We start from the raw sequence: 6,558 nt of genomic DNA, 5'->3' as shown, positions 1-6,558 counted from the left end.
CTTCCGCTTAAAAGAGTGTCTGCAAACCATTGTTCAATGATAGTCTTAATGCCGACAAAAGAAATTTAAGACTTGCTGAAAGGAAGTGGCAATCCTATCCCTCCCTGGAACATCTTTATTACCTGAGATCATTCACAATAAACGCATCAGATGCTCGAAGGACACCTTCTTAAGAACTCAACTAGATAAAGCAAAAAAAACATCAGAAAAATATGTTCAAACGCATCAAATCCCAATCTAACAATCATACTAACCCCTCAGCTCCGGGTCAAGGGACTCTGCCGAACTGTGAAGAATTTGCCGTTTTCTTCAGGGATAAGACTACTAAGATCGAGTCTGAACTATGCTCAGCCTTTGATCAACTCTTGAGTGGTCCACTGAACACCCTATGCCCCTCAGAGTCGAACATAACTGAACCCACACAGCTCTTCCTCCCCAAACACAATGCATCTTGGAGACTGTTCCAAACCAAGGATGAACCCACTATTCGCAAACTGTTGTTGACTTTGAAACCATTCAATTACTGCAATGACCCTCTGCTATTGAAGCTGTTCCCGGAAGTGAGATCCACCTTACCACCACTCTGGACGATGATCTTCAATGCCTCTTTTATGTAAGGTACTGTTCCAGATTGCCTTAAATCAGGTCAGGTTACTCCGATCCTGAAGAAACCAAACGTGGATCCCACAGACCTTCTTAACTTTCTCTAAATCACAAACATCCCCACCGTGGCAAAACTCTTGGAGAAATGTGTGCTTGCCCAACTTGGTCATCATATCGACCATTTCCAACTCCTGGACCAATGCCAATCGGGTTTCTGCCCAGGTCATAGCACAGAGTCAGCACTAACGCACATCGTTGATGATGCACTTAGAATGCTGGATCACAATGAGTCATGCATACTGATCCTTCTGGACCTTTCGTCAGCATTTGACACTGTCGAACATGATCACCTAATTGACCTTCTGGAAGACAGGATGGGGCTGTCTAGCCCGGTATTAAGCTGGTTCTCTTTGTTCCTTCAGAACAGATTCCAAAGTTTCAATGTGGACCAATCCCTGTCCCACCCTGCACCAGTTACCTTTGGGGTTCCTCAAGGTTCAGCATTGTCCCCCACGCTCTTTAAACTGTTCATGGAGCCTCTGACAGAAATTCTAAAATCATCCAGCATTCGTTATCATATGTATGCGGAAAATACCCAACTATACCTGAAGATAACCTCACCCGAAGGCATTGGGTCCCTCAACTCAGTCCTGCTGGAAACACACAGCTGGCTGACAAGCAATCACCTGAAGCTCAATGTTCTTAAAACAAAATTCCTACTGATCGCACCCTACAACCAATCCCTCGTTATGGAACAATGGTTAAATAATCGACTGCTCTTAACTGCAGACCGCAGCTCGTGGGCTCAGTATCATTCTAGACAAAAGCCTGAACATGCAGAAGCACATCAGTTCCCTCACCAAAGGAGAAAACTTACTTAGGAAACTCAAACCCTTCCTCCCTGCTCAAGACCTTAAGGTTGCATTACAAGCATTAGTGATCTCAAAGCTGGACTATGCTAGTGCAACACTCTGCGGCCTGCCTAGAGTGAGGACAGCTCTCTTGGGGCTACTTTCAATTCCGCTGCTAGGCTTTTAACTGGCACAAAAAAATACCACCACAGCTCTCCGTACTTGTGAGAACTGAATTGGCTTCCATATCAAAGCTAAAAATTGCATGCATGGCTCACAAAGCCATCCACTTCGAGACTCCTCTGTACCTCACGCTGAAACTGTAACTCTTGTGTGGTTCTGGAGCCTCCAGAAGCGCCAGCACCCTTTAGCTCAAACCTAAAAAATTCAAGAAAAAAATTACCTATAACTGAGCCTTTTCAGGGATGGCTCTGAGTATCTGGAACTCCCTTCCCCCCGAAGTCAGGTTGAACTCTTCTACTGTCTTCTTCAAAAAAGAAGTCAAAGGGCTCCTGATGAAGAAATTTCCGCCTCTGCCTGGCACCGTCATCTAATTCTGGGTCCATACCTGTTGACTCTGGCCCAGTCACTTGGTTCACGAATAGGTTGGGCAATTCTAGACTTTGATTTTTGCTTTACTGTGTGTTTGCTTCTCCCTCACGAGATTGTTGGACAATTTGACACTCGGATTTTGCATGCTTACACCCATGTGATGCATAATCTGTATTATTCCCTTGCGATGCATAATCTGTAAAGCGCTCTGATACCCTGGGTGGTCATGTTCGCGCTATATAAAACTTTCAAAATAAATAAAGCCCAAGACTAAAAGTCTGTGCGTCCGGGTGACATGGACTCAACTGGTCACCCTTTAAAGTACTTGAACGAGTGTTGCACTTTCTGTGGAAGATTGAATGGGTCATGCTTTGAACTGATGTCCCATGTGCTGAGCAGCTCTCCCAGTCCAAGTGTTTTCTTTTGCTTTCTAGTACTTGTGATTGTGAATCCATAATTACATAAATATATTACATAAATATAGCTACATGTACCAGAATGCAAAGACACATCTTGGAATGGGTGAGCTACTCGTGCATGGGCCTGGAAAACCTGAGCACTAGCCCTCCTTCTACTTGCATTCACTAACCTCCTGCTTTCACAAACTTATCAACCCACACACTATCCTCCCGCCACTTACTCCCTTTAAAGTGTCTACCTTCAGCACTTATGCACAAACACAAGCACTGACAAAGCCATTAGTTCGAGCTGATAACTGAAAATGCAAGCTAAACCTATTTGATTTTCTAGTGCTTGTATTTGATATTTTGTTACTTTGTGAGGAAGGAGAGCTAATGTCAAGAGTCAGAAAAGGCGAGGCAGGGAGGCAGAGCAATGTAGGAAGGTAGGCAGAAAAGACAGAAAAATATAAGGGGAAAGATTTCCAGAGTGTCAGAGAAAGGGGATGGGTCAGAGACAATCAGACAATGAGGGAGTGAGAGGATAAGCGCCATACATTGAAGAAGAGATGAAAGAAGTGAGAAAGAGAGACAACGTGTAGTAAATGTCCTCTCTAATGCTCTTCACTAGTTAGACTGTCCTATGTCATCTGTGACTTAATAGAATGCCTGGGTGACTCTCTGGCTCACAGTGTCTCTATCTACCTGTCGGTGGCAGTTGGTCATCTCAGGCTGAGCTGCTAACAACTAGCTCCTGGTGGGGTTCTACTTGTCAACTTCTGTACTTTATATCTTGGAAGGAACTTACAATAAAGGAACCTATATCTACAGTGGACTCTGTTTACTTCCTTTATTACACAACGCATGGGAGAAGGGAGAAACAGAGGAGGGAAGAGTCAGAGAGGGAGTGGTCTACGGGCATTTTAATTGGGACGTTTTAGCGTTTTATCAGTGACTGAATTTTATGCGTTGTTTTTGGACTGTGTGACTGGGCCCCGCTTACTGACCCAGCAGCATGGCTCAGTGAATTAAATGCTCTCCGCTAAAATTTTTGATGTGATGCAGCCCCCCCTCCCACCCCCCACGAAGTGCATCATTTTCCCAAGATCTATGAATTGAGTACCTGAAAATTGGGTACAGGTCTTATTTACTGCATTTGGAAAGAGCAGAAGTACATTATCAGTTGTTATATAAAAGTCTTGACAATTACCCTGCTGACATTGTGAGAAAGCAGCTAGTGGGCCTGACTGGTCTCTTATTCAGGAGAGCGGGAGAGGTGAACTACACCCTTAGTTGAATGTTTCTTGAAAAGTGCGTGTTTGTACTAGGTTTTGACTCAGACGGTATCATCAGCTGCCATCTTTCTCTTTTCGGGTATCTCTCTCTATTCCCCTTCCTCATCGGCCTCTCTATCTCTCCCTCGGTCTTCTCTCTTCCATACCACTAGCCTCTTCCCATGCTCTCTTCCTTGCCTCTCTTCTTCTTCACTTTCACATTTCTCTTCTGCCCAGTTTCTGTCCTGGACTTTGCTTCTAGGAGGCCCTCACGCCATTCATTTCTCTATCTCTGCCGTAAACTTTCCCTCAATCCCTGTCCTATTCTTTCTTCCCAGTTCCCTCTCAATTCAAATTTCTTTCTCTGTCTTCTTTGGGCCTTCTGTCTCCATCCCTCATGCCTCTCATCTTCCCTTTCTCTCTGTCCTCGGCTCTCCTGTTGCCCACCTCGTTCTTCCCTCTCCACAGTCACAGCAGAGCCGAACTACTCAACACGGTCTCATGCATTTCTATTGCTTTATTCATCTGCCCCTCATCCCCTCTCATCTCCCCTCTTCTGTATCCCTTCCTTTCTCTCTCATTCTTCATTTCCTTCCCCTGGCCCTCCTTCCCTACAGTTTGTTGCACTATGCATCAGTTACCTGAGATGCAAACAGTGAGTGTCCAACCCTTTTGCATGTTTGGGAGGGTGGGGTCAGTACCCTAGTTTCATTGACCCCTGCGACGCTTCCTCCTGCTCAGCATCCACAAGAGGAGCACGAATCCATCCTGCTGTGAACAGGGGCTGTCCTCTGCTCAAGGACTGTCAAGCTTCAGCCTGACATTTTCACTCTGAGCAGGGTTCTCCACAATTTTGTGTTCATCTTGCTTTGCGGTGGCAGGCTTAAACAAGCATTAGAAATGGAATCGGTCACGCATTTGTTTGAGTTAGAGCTGTTGGCATTGAAATGGCAATGTCTTTTACCTATGTGTTATGGAGTGTATGTATGTGGGGTGTAGTGGAATTATGTGGGTTGGATTGGAATCATTCGCTGTGGAATTGTGTAGAGTGGAATTGTGTGGTGTGGATTTGTTTAGTGGAATTATGTGGCGGCCTGTCATGACATTTTTTTGCCATCAGCACTTTCAGGCCAAAATTCCCATACCTAAAATGTAAACTGCAAGTCCCAGAATGCAATCTGCAAATAAGCCAGAACTGACCGATGAAATCACACACAAGTGAGTTCATGTGAACTATGCAGCAGTGTCATGTAGATGTGCAAGAGGACACGTCTGACGATCAGGGGGCCATTATGAGGCACAAACCACAGCAGTGGTGAACATCTGATTTTGAGCAAAAGAGGATGGTGTCTGAGGGGTGTCTGAACCAATACTAAGAAATCATAGTAGCGGAGGCCCGATTTATATGACTACATTAAAAGTGAAATGGGTATACCATAAATACTGAAGTTCATTAATTCCTCAGCACTATAAAGCAAGTGAGTACTTAATGAGTCTTTAGTGATGGAATGCACTTAGGGATGATACTTGCATTTTATTAACTCTAAAGTTAGTCTTCAATCCCCATGCGCTCAGTACTTAAGGTAGGGGCTGTCATTTAATGTGTCATTGATACTGAAATGCAAGCACTACAACTTTATGTGTGATCAGACCTGGGACCATGTATGCTTCCTTTAATATCAGAGTTAAATACAGGCATGGTCCTTTAATCTGGCATCAATGCTGAAAAGAGGGAACTGTCCTTACGTGTGTGCTGTCACTACTGAAGGCCGTATTCAGTCCCTACTTTGGGATTTTAATATGCAGGAGCTGTTAGCTGTTCTGCATCAATACTTAAAATGCAGGTGCTACCCTTTAAAGTGCCATCAGCCCTGAATGTAGGTCTACTCCTTTAATAGTCTATCAGACCAGATATGCAGGAGGTGCTCCCTTGGATAGCCATGTGCAGATGGACTTACCCAATGTTGCATCAACACTGATGTGCAAGTACAGTTCGTAGGTGCCAAGAGGATACCATGGGAATGAGGCAAAACATGTTATTTCGCGATTTAAAAAATAGGATTTTTTATTTTTCAATTGTTGAAGTCATACCCCGGTCTGGAGAAAGGTCCCACTCTGGAGATACAAGAAGTAATTTTTATTCTAGAGTTGCCCCTTGATAGTCCGACACTTGATCCCTTGGTCTTTGCGGAAGGAGATGTAATAGCGCAGAGGATATCCTGCATGCAAAAGGAAACAGGTGCCTGATCAAAGATTACTGAAATATTAAGAATTCTACATGTTGGAGGCTAGAGGCGCCAGACACAACTGACGCTTAAAGTGGCATTTATCTAATTCTGTGACTGCTTTTTATGCAGAGAGGAGGAGATGCCTGCGGCCAGGGACAGACAATCTACTTTTGCAAACACTGAGGCACATTTGGCTTTTTATACCCCCCACAAAAGCACTTGGCAGTAAACAATGCTCACCCACCCACCTTTCTGATGGTAGGAGAAGAAGCTCCTCTTTAGTACTTAGCATTGACAGGCAGAAATCGCGGCTCTGAGACTCCACGTGGTGTTTTTTGGAAGAGAAGGAAATATAATTTAGAAGAAGGTAAGCGTTTGTGGGCATACCAGAGACAATATCAGCATTTTGGATGACTGGAAATACAGTGGCAGTGCAGCAAAAGCTCCCTGCACGCTCTTTTTTATAAACGATACTCCGACAACGGATGTTATGATCACTGGGGACTTCAACTTTAATCTGATGGGAACCTCAACAAATGATGAGAATCACTATCAAAACATAGCCTGGAACATACCGTATCAAGAGCCTCCACAAACATCCAAAAATTCAAAGTTAGGAGAGGAGGTGTTAGAGTGCTACAACCTCAGAGCA

The sequence above is a fragment of the Lissotriton vulgaris genome, unplaced genomic scaffold (assembly GCF_964263255.1).
Source record: "Lissotriton vulgaris unplaced genomic scaffold, aLisVul1.2 SCAFFOLD_2956, whole genome shotgun sequence".
Classification (NCBI taxonomy): Eukaryota; Metazoa; Chordata; class Amphibia; order Caudata; family Salamandridae; genus Lissotriton; species Lissotriton vulgaris.
The sequence above is the reverse complement of the archived record's forward strand: the minus strand, read 5'-3'. Positions refer to the sequence as shown.